The 18,877-nt window shown below is 38.7% G+C and overlaps 1 long non-coding RNA gene across 1 annotated transcript; it reads right to left on the bottom strand.

Moving 5' to 3' along the window:
- Positions 1-1,511: 1,511 nt before the first annotated feature.
- LOC131382317 (uncharacterized) lies at positions 1,512-16,528 on the bottom strand. Its single transcript, XR_009211703.1, has 3 exons — positions 16,379-16,528; positions 5,976-6,573; positions 1,512-1,875 (listed from the first exon to the last, which is right to left on the bottom strand). It is a non-coding gene; the product is annotated as an uncharacterized LOC131382317 (long non-coding RNA).
- Positions 16,529-18,877: the final 2,349 nt, after the last annotated feature.

Below are 18,877 nucleotides of genomic sequence, written 5' to 3'. Positions count from 1 at the left end.
AGAGAAGAGATTATTGATGGGAGATGATTCTTGAGGAAGTGGGCTACAGAACAGAGACAGAGAGATTGGACCAAAGCTAGGAAGAAGGGAGCTGGCTTTCACAGGAATTGAGGAGAGGAGAGAAGATACAGATAGGTTGTAGGTTTGAAAGCAGGTGTTGGAAAGTTGAGAACTCCTCTCTGACAGCTTCAAATTTCTCTGTGAGGTTGGAAGTGAGGTCATCTTTTGTGAGTGAGGGAGCTTTTTGGGGTGGTGCTGAGGCAGGAGAATAGGATCTGGAGGCAGGGAACCTAAGGCTGATTCATGTTGACTTCCTAGAATTAAACCAAAAGGAAAACCCCAACTTTCCATGCCCAAGTAACAAAAGGACCATAGGCTACACCCTTTGCAACACCCCTATACCCCTTTCTCTGAGTGGCAGGTGAAAAATTGCAAGTACCTCTGATTGGTTCCCTCTTGCAACCAATCAGACTGGTCACAGGCCAAGTCTTCATTTGCATAGGAGTGTAACTTTGTATTAATCACTTCAGCCTTTAATTGGTTCCCTCCTACAACCAACCAGAATGGTCGTGGGCCACTACATCATTTACATAGGGCATACACCAAGTAACCAATGGGAAACCTCTAGAGAATATTTTAACCCCAGAAAATTCTGTAATGGGGCTCTTGAGCTGCTTATTTGAGCCCACTCCCACCCTGTGGAGTGTACTTTTGTTTCAATAGATCCGTGCTTTTCTTTCATTCGTTTGTGTGTTTTGTCCAATTCTTTGTTCAAAACCCCAAGAACCTGGACACCCTGCATCAGTAACAGGTTTGGATGAAGAGAATGGAAAAGGTTTAATACAGTCACCAAGGAGCATGGGAAAATTAATCGACTGAAGAAATTCAGTAGTAGGAATATAGAACTATGTTGTGAACTTGGCTGAACTCTGAATGTAGACTTGTTAGCCCACTGAAGTCTCTTTTGGGCATTTTGCATTGTAAGGGCACAAGATCTAAAATAGCACCATTTCCCCACACCATCGGTGTCTTACAGGAACACAGAAAACTGACAAGAAAATGCTTTGCCACAGAAGTCAATATTCTAAACATATAAAACTATGAGTTCAAGTTTCATCCTATGATTTCCCTACTTCTTAGTCTTCAGATATTTCTGTGATAAGTTTTTAATATAAATATGTTATTTGTCAAGCAATTTGCAGTATATAAAAATGTTGACATTAACTTTTCTCATCTAATCCTCTAACATGCTTCTAAGGTGGATAATATTATTTGCCACTTAACAGGTGTTTGCAAAGTTATGAGAATGATCCAAGGTCAAACTATTGGTGAAAGTTAGGACAAGGACATGCGCTCTGGTCTTCTCCATTCAAAGTCTATGATCTTTCACTGGCTCATGTTCCTGGATCTCAGAAATGTACTAGATTTGGGCTCGTTTTTGCTGATGAGTTTAATTAGTCAAGGATAAATAATTTCTTTTTTGGTTTGTTTCATTAATATTTCCCCCTGAGTTTGAGTGTGTGATCTATTATGATAAATTCTTGTTCCTTTGTATTCTTAGCAATGGCAGGCTTGGAATAATAAAGGAAGCAATTGACTTAAAATAGTGAATAAGCCCGCTGTCCATGAAGTTGTTCTTGTCTGTGCTTTGCCTGAGTTATGGCTATGTTAATGTGGTAACTGGCACCACTTCAACAGCTGTAATATCTCTTCAATTACAGCTGCCTGAAAATTACTTAAAGTTTCAAATGCTTGGTGCATCAAGATAGGGCCATGGGGAGGACAGATCAGTCATGTGAAGCTTGTCTTTGCAGGGAAGAGACATTTCCTTAATTTTCTTGTGCCACTGAAGCTTTGAGAACAGTTGAGATTACTCTAAGAGCAACAAAGAAAGATAAATAAAAGGTCTTAAAACTGATAACTTGGAGCAAATTATATCTTTTTAAAATAGATTTTAAGTTACTAAGTTGAAGCTGATAATTTTGAAACACAATAATTCATTCTTTTTTGAACACACATTTATTGAGCATCTGTTATATGCCAGCTACTGTGCTTGACATTGGAAGTGAAAAGGGAAATAAGGTACCTTCCTCATTATCAAGGATGTGGGGTCTTCTAGTGGGCAAGATTGACCTATATGCAGATAATCAAAACATTAGTGCACAGATAAGACTTAGTTGCCAATAAGCATCTGCTCCATCATATCCCTCTATATGCAATCTTAGAAGAGTACATGTATTAAATGAAAACACTTAAAATTGGTTTCTTCTGGGTTGGAGGAGATCATTACTTTACTTTAGAGAAATCTTTAGCTAAATAATATATTTCAACATATTTAGTTAAATAATATATTTCAATCATACAAGAAAATAGGACAAATACTATATGATTCCACTTACATGAGGTACTTAGAATAGTCAAATTCAGAGGCAGAAAGAATGGTGGTTGCCAGGGGCTTCTGGGAGAAGAAACGAGTAGGGACTTGTTATTTAATATCATGGAGTTTCAGTTTTACAAGATGAAAAGGGTTCTCGGGATGATGCTGATGATGGTACTACAATGATGTGAATGTACTTAATGTCGCTGAACTGTACACTTGAAAACAGCTAAAATAACACACTTTATGCTGTGCATATTTTACCACAATGAAAATAATACAAATGAAATAGAAATTAATAAAAGAGGTTACCATTTCCAACCATGGATATATGTGTTTTGTCATATATTCTTTAGACTTCTCCCATTTTAAAGAAATAAAATGCTACAATACAGCAAATGCCTCCCTTCTCTCTGCCTCAGACTTTCCTCCTCTTTTTCTGCCTCGTCAGGTATAGGTACTATCCTAAAGTTTGGGTGCATTATTTCTACCCGTTTAAAAACACTTTTACGGCTGGGCGCAGTGGCTCACGCCTGTAATCCCGGCACTTTGGGAGGCCGAGGCGGGCGGATCACGAGGTCAGGAGATCGAGACAATTCTGGCTAACACGGTGAAACCCCGTTTCTACTAAAAATACAAAAAACTAGCTGGGCATGGTGGTGGGCACCTGTAGTCCCAGCTATTCGGGAGGCTGAGGCAGGAGGATGGCGTGAACCCGGGAGGCGGAGCTTGCAGTGAGCCGAGATGGTGCCACAGCACTCCAGCCTGGGAGACAGAGCGAGACTCCGCCTCAAAAAAAAAAAAAAAAAAAAGTGCTTTCACTACAGTCAATGTCCTCTTTCCAAAGACTACTGGAAACACATCTGTAGTTGTATGCAAACTGTGGAGAAGTGTGGGGTGTCTCAACACAATGATGGTGGAGAAGACTTAGAACAGGATTTGGGCTTGCAGTAGGTGATTCTTGGGAGGGTTTAAGGAAACAGGATTTTACTCTGCATTGATGATTTCAGGAAGTAGGGTAATTCTGTGATTACATATCTTAACAAATCTCAAGCCTAGAGCCAAACTAAAGTTGTAATTGTTTAAGAAGCAACAGTCACGCATTAGCCAGGATGAATGGATATTTGGTCGTTTTTGTGGTGCGTATTTTTGTTAGTGTTCAAATATAATTATGGCGTGGTTATATTTTTGTTTTGTCCCATGTTGGTCACAGAACGGCCTTGTCTGATGTTCATGCTCTTTGAAGTTGTTTACAGTCAACAGGCGATACTAAGGGCTAGCTGTGAGTGCCAGGCTCCTGGATATCAGTGGCTATATTTTCTTTGCTGCTACATACATACTTCTTCATAAGCAATAGATATTATTTTGTGGGTCTTAGTTTGAATGGATTATAATATGCTGTAGCTTTTTTTACTCCATAGTGTGAGATTAGCTTAGGTTGATAATAGAAGATCTAGTCCATGTCTTCTTGTTTGTTTGTTTGAGACAAAGTCTCACTCTGTTGCCTAGGCTGGAGTGCAATGGCGTGATCTCGACTCACTGCAACCTCTGCCTCCCAGGTTCCAGTGATTCTCATGCTTCAGCCTCCTGAATAGCTAGGATTACAGGTGTGCACCACCACACCTGGCTAATTTTTGTATTTTTAGTAGAGATGGGGTTTCACCGTTTTGGCCAGGCTGGTCTCAAACTCCTGACCTCAGGTGTTCCACCCACCTCGGCTTCCCAAAGTCCTGGGATTACAGGCATGAGTCAACATACCCAGCCTAGTCCATGTATTTTATATGCTGTTGTGCATTCAACTGAAGGGTGGTTAGGTTGCTTCTATGTTTTCTTGTTAAAAGTTGTGCTGATACACCTTGCATACAGATATGTCTCTCTATACCATTTTTCCAAAGAGAGCAACCAGGTGTCAGAAAGTAATAAAATACTCAACAACATTGAAAGACTAGACACCAGCTTGAACTGGCTCCCAGGGACAAAATCTGGGACAATTTGAGGAATAAAATAATAAAAATAATGGATTATAATCCATAGAATAGAATACAAGTTCATGCTACTTGAAATAATTGAATATTATCAAATACTCACATGCATTGCAATTTTAATCAAACTTTATTGCTGTGTTTTTGGATATAGCTAAGAAATCATTTCCTATCCAAAGAATATAAATATATTTTCGTATAAAAGTTTTAAAGTTTTGATCTTTGCGTGTAGATTTCTAATAAATGTAATTTGTTTTTGCTCTTGATGTGAGGAAGGGAATCTAATATCCTTTTCCACATGGGTAACCACTTGTTCCAGCTCTATGGAATGCCTTCACTATGTTAAACAAAATTTTCAAGGCTTTTTATTCTGATTTACTGATATATTTATCTCTTAATTAACTGCTATATTAATTATAGCTATTAACTGATATATTTGTCTCTTAATTAGTATAAAGCTTTAAATTAAGACTTGATATCTGGTTAGTCATCTGTCACTATTCTTCTTCAATATTGTTAGCTGTTTTTGGCCATAATCTTTGATATACATTTAAGCCCCCTGTTAAGTAAATTCTGTGAAACATCTTACTAGGATTTTGATTTGAATTGAATTGAATTTACAGACTTCAATAATCATAATATCAAGTGTCTTCATTTATAATTATGGAATATTTCTCCATTCCTTTTGGTCTTCTTATGTTCTATCCTTTTCTTCATAACTATTTTATACATTATTAGATACATACCTAGATGTTTATATTAGTTGGGAATTGCCTGGTGGCCTGAGAGAGACCTTTATTTCAGTATCTTTAAAATATTAGATCTCAACCCGCTAAATAGAACGCAGTGTTAGGTAGTTGCTGGTATCTCACTGAATCCAAATGCTAAGGGCAAGGCCTCTGGATTTTCTCTTCTTTTCTCTCATGGTCCCCAAATGGTTTCTGGAACTTCTGTAGTGTCTGATTCCAAGAGGCTGGAAGGAGGGAGTACAGAAGGACAAAAAGGGATTCTTGTCCAATGACGTTTGCTCACACCAAATTGGAAAATTTTACCTCCAATAGAGGCTGGAAGGTAGAGTTTATCAGCTGGATATATTGTCACTCTGAATAAAATTGGAGTTCTTAGCTGGGCGCGGTGGTTCACGCCTGTAATCCCAGCACTTTGGAAGGCCGAGGTGGGCGGATCACTTGAGGTCAGGAGTTCAGGACCAGCCTGGCCAACATGGTGAAACCCCGTCTCTACTAAAAATACAAAAAAATTAGCCGGGCATGGTGGCCTATACCTGTAATCCCAGCTACCTGGGAGGCTGAGGCAGGAGAATGGCTGGAACCTGAGAGGCAGAGGCTGCAGTGAGCTGAGCTGAGATTGTGCCACCACATTCCAGCCTGGGCAGCAGAAGGGGACTCTGTCTCAAAAAAAAAAAAAATCAGAGTTCTCTTATTAAGAAAGAAAAGAAAAAGTAAATATGGGATATACTAGCTGTTGCTGCTATAGGTTTTTTTAACTTTTGTTATTTAAAATATCTTTCTCAGATTAAAAATATCTTGATTGGTATTCATAGGGATACCTATCCTATTTCTATTCTTAAAATATAATTTACATGCAGAAAAACTTACCCTTTTTAGTACATTTCTGTGAGTTTTGAGAAACACGTGGTCGTTTAGCTTGAGAAACACATCAGACAGGGCGAGAAGCAGACTATTATGAAGTCTGGTCAGAGAAGTAGGCAAGACCTCACTATCGGGGCCTTTTAGGTGATGTTAAAGAGGCTGGTTTTAGTGTAAATGCAGTAGGAAGCCACTGGAGAGTTTTAAGCAGGGAGTGATGTGATGTAATTGATGTTGGAAAACTCATTTTGAGTTTTCTCTGGAGAACAGATTGTAAAGAACGCAGGGAGGAAAGGAGTCCAAGCATGAGGCTCTTGCATATTCCAGGCAAGAGTTCACAGTCATTGAGCAAGGGTGGTGGCACTGGAGATGCAGCTCAGACAGATGCAGTTAGTATATAGCAGTCAACAGGATTTGCTCTTGAATTTTCATCTTCAATTATTTCCATTACTTGGATGTGATTCCCTCTGGAATCAGATGTTCAGAATAATCACTGGAATTTCCTTGCATGCATACGCTCTGCTAATTTGGCAAAGCTGTTATTTTTTCTCATTTCCCCTCGATGAGCCCAAGTGTGATCTACAAGCTGCATGATATAGTTACTTTTCTGGATAACAGAAAAGAATGAAAAAAAATTCTATTTAATAAAAGAATTTTAAACATGCTCATATAATCTGGCTTTTACATGAGGATTTAAAAGTGAGTTAAAAAAAACTACTGGATGGAGAACTTGTCTCAGGAGTTTTGGGAAGGTCTTGCCCTCTTAAATCTCTTCCATAAATTGCTTAACTTCCATTAACAATATTCTTTAACATTTTTTAATGTTAGCTTTCCTGAGAAGAATGGCATATTGAATCCTCAATACTGTGTTATACATTTCTTTATTAATTCACTTTGCCTTTTGAATCATTTCTGATTGTGAGAAATATCAACTTCTACATGCAATCAGTTTCATTAACTTAAGCAGAGTAAAAAGGGACAGAATCTATTTGAAATAAAGAGATGAACAAATGCAATGAATAGACTACAAGAAGTTCTCTAGTCCTGAGGCCCCCTGGCCACCTGGTCTATAAAGGTTTTGGTAGAACTGCAATAAAAATGCATATCATAAAGCAGAGATAGACTATGCAAAGAAATAGGGAAAGAATATCAATAAAATATGAACAAAAAATGGAAAGCCATCACATTAGTTAAAAAAAACATAACTTTGAACCATAAAAGACAGCATAAATACTGTATTTGCGCTATAAATTTGGGTCTGGACTTCCTGGAACCAGTATTAAGAAAGAGACCTAGCCAATTGCCCAGTTCTTATTATAAATATATCAGGAATCCCAGTTTGGGTCTAAGGAGGGTTTAATGTAGAATTGAAGTTTGTTTGGGTCTACAGTGTACCTGCTGTGTGTCTCCCAGGTACCTCCTGGAAATAAAGACTTCTAAAAGAAGTGTCCTTTAGGGACAATGCATTTGTGGGCAGGAATCAGACATATCCACGTGTGTCATGTCACCCAGTAGTCTTCTGAGCAATTGCTCATGTTGGAGCCCTAGTGTGTAAATAAAAGTGATCCAGACATGAAATGTCACAGTTTGAAAGTCAAGCTCCATAGCAGAATTTCCCAAAATGATATATGTTGGGACATTTTCCCACAGGATGTTAATACGTATTTTGAAAAACAAAATATGTACGTTAAACATATCTAAATAGGAGCCTTTTTAGCAGCTGAGTCCTATTAACAGTCACATGAGCAGGCTTAAGGCAGATTTTAGTAACTGTTACTTCCAAGTGCTTATGCAAAACAGCCTTGCAAAGTCTCTATTCTCTCCAGTAATTCTGGGTGTTCCCAGAGGGTTTCTGAACAGTTATGGAGGGCTTCCCTGTGATGCCTGCTGGATACAGCTGCAAGTGCTTTTGATCATTACTGCTTCCGGGGTGCACCTCTGTCTGATTCTGTTTCCATCTTCACACATGGCACAGCAATCTCTTTCCGGGGAAGATGGTCTCTTTTCAGGCCATACATTACTGTTACCCTTGCTAGATATTGCAGTACATCCAGGACCTCACACTACACTGCTTCTGCTATTTCCTACTGGTGACAAGGTCTTGTGCTTGGAGCAACTATTGCTTCCACTATATCCTCTGGGCCTGCTGTCCTGAGGGAATATGTGTTATAAATACATATTCACCAATGCACTAGAAATTTTAATAGGCTAAGTTGGCTGCTTATCAGTGAGGAAGTAGAGACAAATGAAAACCAAAATGGCAATACTTCAATATCTTACATAATTTGGGGTGCAACGGCCCTGCATTAATTGGAGTGAGAGGCCATTAAGTCTTAAAGGCTGGCATCTTGGCTCCACCTCCCACATCAAAGACGTCAGAGCACTGGGCATGGTGGTTTATGGCAGGCTCAGGTCCTTATCCATTGTGGGCTGGGTAAACAGACTCAATCTGCAATTTGGCTATTTTAGAGGAAGGGAAGAAGTAGAAAGCCTTGTTTAGGTCTCTAGTTAAGCTACATGCCTCAGAACTCACCAGAAAAGCTCTGCATTTTGTGTATAAATTGCTTGTTCAGCTATTAAGGAAGTGATACTTTGTTTGCCATTGGTCTATTGTCCCTCCCCTTATAGAAAAACTCATGGAACCAGAACCGTACATCAAATTACTAGTATTAATACTAATTGCTAATATTAATACTAATTACTGATATTAATTAATATTAATGCTAATTATCAATGTATTGTAAAGAAAAAATGCAAACCAAAATGGAATAAATATATTTTTCAACAGTGTATATTTGAGAAAACTGACTCTGTAACAAACTCTAGGGACTCATGTTAAACTTACATTAAACACACTAGTGTGGTTTACAGGTCAATGTAAAAGCCAAAACCATAAAAATATAAGGAAAATACAGGTGAATATTTTTTATTAGAATGGAGAACAATGTTGTCTGCCAAAACACAGTAAACAAAAAAGGAAAAGATCTATAGCTTTGACCACACTTAAAAAAACAATAATCCGGGCCGGGCGCGGTGGCTCACGCCTGTAATCCCAGCACTTTGGGAGGCCAAGTTGGGCGGATCACGAGATCAGGAGATCGAGACCATCATGGCTAACATGGTGAAACCCCGTCTCTACTAAAAATACAAAAAAATTAGCCGGGCATGATGGTGGGCTCCTGCAGTCCCAGCTACTCAGGAGGCTGAGCCAGGAGAATGGCTTGAACCTGGGGGGTGGAGCTTGCAGTGAGCGGAGATGGAGCCACCGCACTCCAGCCTGGGTAACAGAGTGAGAATCCGTCTCAAAACAACAACAACAACAAAAAATCCTCTTTGTAAGTCAAAATGTACCAGAAGCAATGTTATGGAAAGGAAGGTTGAATAGTAATTCAGATCACAGACTTTACATAATCTTATCTGTTTTTTTTTGAAAATAAGAGGTGATGAAGTTAATGAATCATCATTTAGCAATAGCTCAAAATATAAAAGGGTAAAAACTCTTTGATCTAGCAATTGCACTGTTATGAATTGATTGTGCATATATATTTGTAATGTACAAATGTATTGGTGTATTATACAATATGCTAATTGCTATTGTATTACAACAATAATAATAACTGGAAACAATTTTCTATCAAGAGTGGCCTTGTGTGATGTATTTTGTTACATCCATACAATGGGATAGGATGCAGCCACTAAAAAGAATGAAGTAGCTTTATATATTTATTCAAAATATATATATATGGAAAGATTTCAAGAACTGCTAGGTGAAAAAATTATCTATAGAAGTATGCTTGATTTTTTTTCTGTTTAAAAGATCTACGTATTAGTATTTGCAGCTTTTTCTTTTCCTGATATAATCAGAGAAACCATTGACAGAGGCTACTTTTGGGGAATAGGGCTGGAATTTGGTGTAAGGAAGATGTGTAACTTTCTGTTTAATTTTTTCACGTCTATGTTTATTTAAAAATAAATGGGAAATTTTATTTATTTTTTGAGATGGAGTCTTGCTCTGTCGCCCAGGGTGGAGTGCAGTGGTATGATCTTGACTCACTGCAGCCTCCGCCTCCTGGATTCAACTGATTCTCCTGCCTCAGCCTGCTGAGTAGCTGGGAGTACAGGCATGTGCCACCATACCCAGCCAATTTTTTTATTTTTAGAAGAGACAGGGTTTCACCATGTTGGCCAGGCTGGTCTTGAACTCCTGACCTCAGGTAATCTGCCTGTCTTGGCCTCCCAAAATGCTGGGATTACAGGCATGAGCCACCGTGTCTGGCCAAAAATTTTATTTATTTTATAGAAAAGCATGTACTTATATTTTAAAACCTCATGCTGTGTACTATAAATACATTTTATCTGTCAGTTTTAAAAAGAGAGCATATACCATAATCTGACAGCTCTGAGGCTAATCCTGTTATAAATCTGGGAAAATTACTTTATTTCTCAGCCTTATTTTACTCATTTGTAAAATGGGAAAAATAATGTGTACTTCATAGGATTTTTTGAAGATTGAATGAGATAATGGCATATAGAAACAATAAGTATTTGCTATTATTATTAACGTAATTAGAAGTTATCCACTGGCTTTTAAACTGTTCTTGTTTGCATTATATTGTATGTTATTGCTCTGGGATTAAAATACAATTCTTAGTTTTTCATATTCTACTCAGAGTTAATGTTGTACCAATTCCCATAAAATATGTAAACTTGCAATTGTAAGGTCTGCTTATCCCCTTTGCCATGGCTTTATACTATTGTTATTACACGTATTGAATATGTATTATAAAAGCAACAAGATGGTAGTATCATCTTGCTTTAAGGAATAGTATGTATTTTTAAAAAATGAACAGGAAAATGATCTTTTCTTTTTTTTATCAGATATTTAAAGCCTCTGATGTGTTTTATTTTTTGGTGAAGATTCATAATTCCATCTGTTATTTGCTTTCTGACTGAAGAGTGTTCCTTAGCATTTCTTGTGCAGGTCTGCTTTATGGATCCTTATATATCCCACTTATTGTATATTTTCTTATATTGCAGAAATATTAATGTGTTTGATTATGGAGCCCTAAAGCAGATCCTGCTTGGGATATTATATTGTGTCACTTGGATAAATTCTACATAAACTCAGGAGCTGACTCAACAAGCTTTGGTGATAGTCTATGGCAGTGGTATTAGTTAAAGAGGAAGAAAGAAGGCAAAGATGATTCCCAGTTCTATTGCTTGGGCAATAAGAGCAAGTGCAGTGTCATTTAATGAGAGGAGTGACAAAATAGCCATTTTAATGGGGAATTGGAGTGAGAAGGGTTGCCGAGTTTAGTTTTGTACATGTGATAGTGGCACATCCATGTCCAGGAAGTAGGTGGGTACACAGGTCTGGAGCCTAGAAGGGAGGTCTACATTAGAGATGTTCAGGCCTCTGTGCCATCACAGTGGGTGATAATTGAGGCAATGAGATCACACAGTTATTCAAAGATAATGTACAGGACAAAAAAAGTCATACCTATGGTAAATCTTAGCATCAGCAGTTTCAATGGAGTAAAGGGGGAAAAGCAGATTTCAATGAGATGAAGAATGACTGGAAGGAGAGAATAAAACGGTGAGTGTAGATGGCTCATTTAAGAAGCCTGGTTGTGAAGAGAGAGAACCAAAGAGGTTTTAATTTACTTAGTTTTTCAACATGTATGAGACCTGAGTATATTTTTCCCATGTTGATGGAAGAAACCATAGAGGGAGAGGTTTAAAGATACTTGATCAAGGACCATTCTCCAAAGAGGGGATGAGATCTGGAGGACAGGAGATGGAGATGGAGATATGAACATTAGGGAACAGGTCAACTCTTTTAACAAGAAACTGGAAGACAAGGGTAAAAATAGATGCAGGTGAGGGCATTCCTGCCTAACAGCTCCAATTTTCTCAGTGAAGTGGAAGATGAGTACTGAGAGTGGAGGGAATAGATGAGCTGCTTAGATGGTTTCCTGAGAACAGATAGGTTTTGAAATAGCCACTGTGGAGACTCAGAGCAAGAGTTAATTAGGGAAATGGAAGGTCTTGTAGATGGAAACGAGGATCCGGTAAATCTGTGGTTACACCAACAACTCCTTCTTCCCACTATGAAAATTGGAAGAAGAATCTGCCTGACATCATAAAGTCTCCCTCAATCCATACGTGTTTGCCACAGGAGGTTTCTCTTTTTTTCTCCTTGTCAGTTCTCAGTATCCAGTGACTTTCTGCAGCCTTCTATAACCACTGAAGTATAAGCATGAAAATTTCAGCCATTTGACACTAAATCTTTCTCTTGGGTCTTCTCACATCAATGGCTATATGAATACAGCATTACAAAGATCTAAGCATAAACCTACCTGAGAGAAGAACACCTAAATGTTAGCTTTGGTGCATGATTTAAGCAAAGTCATTGGCTGAAAGAAAAATACTTTTCTACTCTAGGAACAGTTCCCATGAGACTTGACAGCCAAAGCCCTGTGAGCTCCCCAAAGCCTTCTCCCTGAGATTAAAAATGCTTCATTCAGGGTATTTCATGTGGGATATCTTTAGTAGCCATTGATTTCTTATAGAAACTATGCATCATGCTTCCCTATTCCTTTCATTCATGTGCTCTTGACAGCCTTTTTGCTGAACCTTACAAGGAAAAGAAATGTACCACAGGAGGCTCTGAAAGGACATGAATTTAGAGATCTATTTGAGTTTTATGGGGACCCCAAAGCACTGTCAGGAAAGGTCTGAACTCAGAGCCTATTCCTAGAGAGCAGATGCCATCAGCTGGCAGATGATCTTGGGGTCAATGGCTTTGGCTTTGGGAGACAGGAAGGCAGAAGAGCAGAGACCTACAGCTGACAAGCTGACTGACATTCATAAGGGATGTCACAGAACCAAATTAGCCCATGTGCTAGTGGAGGAGTAGGGAAAATCGTCCTCACTTAGAGAAGCAAGGGGCTGTATCAGAGACAAAGCCCTGCTAATTGGTGAAAGTCTAAGGAGATGACAAGAGCAGAGCAGGGGAGATACCAGAGTCACTTCAGTTTCTTCATGCATGCATTCGTTCATTCATGGAGGAGGTATCTGTGGAGCTAGCCCCAGAAGAGAGGCCTGCCTTAGAAACTGGCTAGGAGAGGATGGGGGATTTTAAATGGAGGAAGTGAGAGGAATATGATGCAGAAGTAGAAAAGTGCAAGTATGACATTAAGAATGGTGAATGGTTTCATTTGCTGAGAATAAAATGAATTTTTTTTTTTTTTTTTGACATAGAGTCTCACTCTGTCACCCAGGCTTGAGTGCAGTGGTGTGATCTCAGCTCCCTGCAACCTCTGTCTCCTGGGTTCAAGCAATGATCCTGTCTCAGCCTCCCAAGTAGCTGGGATTACAGGTGTGTGCCACCATGCCAGCCTAATTTTTGTGTTTTTAGTAGAGACAGGGTTTCACCATGTTGGTCATGCTGGTCTTGAACTCCTGACCTCAGATGATCCACCCGCCTCAGCCTCCCAAAGTGCTGGGATTACAGGTATGAGCCACTGTAGCTGGCTAATAAGAAGAATTTGAAGAGAAGTTTGGATTAGATTGGGTGGAATCTTGAACGCTGGGATAAAGTCTCCCCTGCTTTCCATGGCATTCAACAGGAGTTTTTATTAGGTTGATGCAAAGGTAATTGTGGGGTTTGCCATTACTTTTAATATAATAGAAAACAACCTGATACAAAGATCAATAGGTATGGACAAGGTGCACTGGAAAGGAGAGACTGAAGATCGAAAGAACAGCTGGGCAAGTTTTGGAAAGCCCACCTGACAGAGGCTAAGAAGTCAGGGGAGCCATTGTGGGACTGGAGGAGAGGAGAACACATAAGACATCAAGGAGTTATAAATATGCCAACAGGATATGGCACAACAACAAATAGGATGTGATTGATAAGGGAAGAAAGGCTTGAGGTTACAAACCTGGGGATCTGTGAGGATGCTGGTGCCTTGACTACCCAGACAGAAAACTGTCCCCAGTGATTGTCCCACATGTCACCTTTGTCAGAGCACTTAGAACTGCCTTCTTCTCTTTCTTTTTTTATCTTTTTCTTTATTCACTAGAAAGTATGCTTCATGCAACTGGAGAAATATGTCTTCATCAATATATCCGTTCCTCCTAAATCCTCAACAATCAGATAATTGGTGCTCAATAAATATGTGTTGAATAAATGCTGAGTGGCGCCCTTTTACATAAATGGAAATAAAAATGATGGGAATAATAAATAATCTAAGAGAAAATAATTTCAGAAGTTATAATAGCTTAGCTCTGCCAATAACCAGTCATGTGGATTTAGAAATATCACATAGTACCTATTCACAATAGCAAAGACTTGGAACCAACCCAAATGTCCGTCAATGATAGACTGGATTAAGAAAATGTGGCACATATACACCATGGAATACTATGCAGCCATAAAAAAGGATGAATTCATGTCCTTTATAGGGACATGGATGAAGCTGGAAACCATTATTCTGAGCAAACTATCATAAGGACAGAAAACCAAACACCGCATGTTCTCATAAGTGGCAAATGAACAATGAGAACACTTGGACACAGGGTGGGGAAATCACACACTGGGGCCTGTCATGGGGTAGGGGGAGGGATAGCATTAGGAGATATACCTAATGTAAATGACGAGTTAATGGGTGCAGCACACCAACATGGCACATGTGTAACAAGCCTGCATGTTGTGCACATGTACCCTAGAACTTAAAGTATAATAAAAAAAAAATATATCCCATAGTGCCTTTTGTCTCAGTTTTCTGATGTAAATCAAGGATAATATTCCCCCCCCTCATTTTATGGTTTTGAACATAAAATTATACAATGGGTATGAAAGCACTTTGGAAAATGAAAAGTGGTGATTCAAATATAAGATTTTATCAGGGGAAGAGGCAATGTTATTTGTAATGTGTTCTCTGAAAGTATAACATTTTTGGAATTGAATCATCTTTAGAATTATTAAAAGCACTAAATTACTGTCTTCTTTTTTCCTCCTTTAACATAATGTTGTGACTAAGAGCACTTGTTGGATAAAGCTTTGATCTATGAGTCTAAAGGGGCTTGCAGTAGCCTCTCACCAATTAAATTTCTTCTAGACAAACCCTGGGTAACTTTAAAATGAGCTAATAGTAATACGAGCTACGGTTTTCTGGAAAGTGAATCTTTCGTCAGAAAGAAGATTGGGCAGTAAATATGTCTCAGGAGGCAGCTGAGGTCTCTACACAGTTCAAACTAAATAACAGTATTTCAGATGTCACAAGGTGACTTCATCTCCTAGAATATCATTAATCAGTGTTCTAGGATTTTGATAGAGAAAGCGTCCTTTGCTCTCCTGGGGCTCTTGTGGTTTTTCCACTGAGAATTTCCTTTGGAAAAGTTGTCATCCTTCTTTCTGCATTTTATGAGAAGCTGCCTCTGCCTGAGTTTGTAGGTCAGAGTTGAGTGGTCGCATGGGAAAAGCTAGGAAGAAAAGGGTTTGGAGTAAGACTGCTAAGTCCACCGACCTCAACCAGACTGGGTGTGGGGGAAAACAGAAAGCAATGTTCATGGTTCTGGGTGCTGAGGGTCTCCTCTATGGGGAGGGCCAGGGCTGAGTTGCTCAGTGATCAGGTGACAGAGGTCAGGAGGGAGAACAAGGATGACAGTGTTGGATCATATAACATGCAATAGAAGGACCATTTAATACAAAACAAAACAAAAAAAGCAGCTCATGCAAAATAGTTATCTTACATTCACTTAAATTTTGTTTATTCACACCCACCCTTGAGGCTGCTGGTTGTCTTTCTGTGAAACTGCCCAGGATGGCTGTTTCTTCTCTCTTGTTATAGTGGAAATCACATGAATTTGGAGTCAGATAAATTTGGGTCCAAATCCCAGCTCTGCCTCTTCGCAGATGTACACACTGTCTAACACACTATCTAACCCCAATGTGCAGTATGGGAAATGGGCTCCTCCTTAAGGATTTCGTGGAAGGATTAAAATGATGTATTAAATATAATTTCGGCTTTTGCCGTTACTTTTGCCCCAACCGAATAGCTTGCAGCTCCTGGCTTGTATTCCATATATTCAGTGTCACTATCACTATTCTCTCCATCTCCCCTATTCCTGTTGCTTCTGTGATCAGTTAGTCTATTACATTGATCATATCAGTATTTTATGCTTTTGTTGTATCTCAACTATAGGAAGTATTGGAAGAAAGAAGTTGAAGAACTTCATAGTAGGAAATATCCCAAATCCACCATCTCTTCTCTCTGGGAGGCGGTCTTAGTTTCTGGAAACGTTAATACTAAGTCATCAGCAACCCTTATGTAACAGTAAATGAGACAGTCACTATTCTTATTAGGATGCTATCTTAGTTGGGTTGGGCTGCTATGACAAATTACCTTAAACTAGGTGGCTTATAAACAACAGGTATTTCCCACAGTTCTAGAGGCTGGGAAGTCCAAGATGAAGACACTGACAGATTCAATGTCTGCTGGGGGGCCCATTTCTTGCTTCATAGATGATATATTCTTCTTGTGTTCTCACATGGTGGAAAGGGATAGTTATCTCTTGGGTCTCTCTTATAAGGGCACTAATTTTATTCATGAATACTCCATTGTGACCTAATCACCTTCTAAAAGGCCCCACCTCTTAATAGCATGGGAGTTAGAAATTCAGTATATGAATTTTGGGGAAACATAAATGTTCAAACCATAGAAAGTATGAGTTTTTCCAACCAAGAGAACTTTTGGTAGGGGGCTTTTCTGTGATTTACTTTAGCCTACCAGCTGTTGAAAAAATTCTCCATTGCATAATATTCTAGCCAAATTATTTATATTGTCTATAACTTGATAGCACATTTTTACTCTAGAGAAGACATTACAAAATAGCAACTGGCCATCATAGAGTATTTACATTTTATGACAGGTTATTTACAAACTAGCTTATTTCTTACAACCAATGCATAAAGTAGATTATTTTCTTTGTAAGTGAGGACATAGAGGTTTAGAGAAATTGAGTGTTGATGGACACATAAAGAAGAGATAGCACTCGTGTTTACATCAAATGACTCCAAAACCCATGCTCTGTTTAATGAGACAGTCAAATAAGTCTAACCTAAATAGAGCTGCTTTCTTTGAGACTTCTGGTTGTGTAGTTCAATTAGAGCTGGAACGATCACTTACACAAAATCACTTATATTTTGGTGCTACTGGAAAAATTGAGCCTCTGCAGTATTCTGCTTTTATCTTGTTTTACTTTTATTAGGCTGGACTTACCTTTACTGTTTTACTTTTGATGCCGTTGACCTGGCATACAAACCTGGGGCATGATGTCCCAGTTTCAGAGGCAAGAAGAAAAGGGTCTGCTTTATTTAAAAGCTATAGGCTATATCTGGAGTTTTTCTAGTGAGCTTTTAGTGCTCATGAAAGGCAGCTACAAGGAATTTCAAATGATGACTTAGACAAAGATATTTACCAAATAAACACATAAAGATTCCATAGGTTTGCAAACCATCTTATTTCCAGGAAGACATAGAAAAGACTTTCAAAAGGCATGGATGACTCAGTCAGTATAAGAGCCTTAGACCTCTCTTTCTCAGTTCCACCAAGTCCTAATCTGAACTCAATCAGTTAACACAGTCTCTGTTGCTATCATCCTAGTTCAAACCACCACCTGTGCTGACACCTTTTATATTGCCCACTATCCAGTTTTCCCGTAACCCCTATGATCTAGCACACTGCAATGTTTGAGTTACTAGACCAGAGTAAGCTTATTTTTCTTACTTTAAGATATTTCAGCCAGCAATATCCTCTGCTGAGTATTCTCTTCCTTTGACAATTACATCGATAGCTTGTTAGGTCTTAGCTTAGTTGCTATTTCTGCGGAGTGACTTTTCCAACTTTCCCCTCTAAAGCAGCCATTGAGTGACTCTCTGTCTCATCTGCCTGTTACTTTTCCCCACACTATGTGTTATGATCTATTATGTTATTGCTTATTTACAGACTTATTATTTCTTAATCTTCTCCATGGGAGAAACAATTTTTTCAGACTTCTTTGTTCAGGATCTTCAGCACCATGAACAGTGCCACACACCTGGTGAATATTAAATATTTGTTGAGTTTATGATAGAGATCTTATTTATATTGAGTTGAAGATGAAAGACAAGGAGATATATAGTCAGCAGTATCTTTCAATATAAAAGATAAAAATGTGTGTATAATGTTATATATTAATGTATTTTAAATACATGAAACAATATATAAATATGCACATAAAAATACATGTGTATTTCTATAATGAATTAATCAGAATGGCTTTTCAATAACATAATCCAGATCATATTACTCTTATTCTTAAAACCTTACAAGACTTAAAAGGCCCTACATGACTTTCTTTCCCATTTCAGGTGTATTATCTCCTATAATTTTCTCTCTTACACATTCTCTTTGAGCCATTTCTGGCCTTCACGCTATTTCTCAAACATACGAGGGTCCATCATATTTTAGGGTATTTGCAATAATTCCTCATTCTGCCTGGAATGGTCATCCCTTAGATCTTCTGTAAGTCTTTGCTTAAATTTTACCTTTTCTTTATTTTTTTTTATTTTTATTTTTGAGACAGAGTCTCGCTTGGTCACCCAGGCTGGAGTGCAGTGGCACACTCTCGGCTCACTGCAACCTCTGCCTCCCAGATTCAAGTGATTCTCCTGTCTCAGCCTCCTGAGGAGCTGGGATTGCAGGCACACCACCAAGCCTGGCTAATTTTTGTACTTTTAGTAGAGGCGAGGTTTCCCCATGTTGTCCAGGCTGGTCTTGAACTCCTGGCTTCAAGTGATCTGCCTGCCTTGGCCTCCCAAAGTGCTGGAATTACAGGCATGAACCACTGGGCCTGGCCCTAAA

Source organism: Hylobates moloch, unplaced genomic scaffold, assembly GCF_009828535.3.
Source record: "Hylobates moloch isolate HMO894 unplaced genomic scaffold, HMol_V3 SCAFFOLD_22, whole genome shotgun sequence".
Taxonomy (NCBI): Eukaryota; Metazoa; Chordata; class Mammalia; order Primates; family Hylobatidae; genus Hylobates; species Hylobates moloch.
Note: the sequence above shows the minus strand (reverse complement) of the source record. Positions and strands in the feature narration are given on the sequence as shown.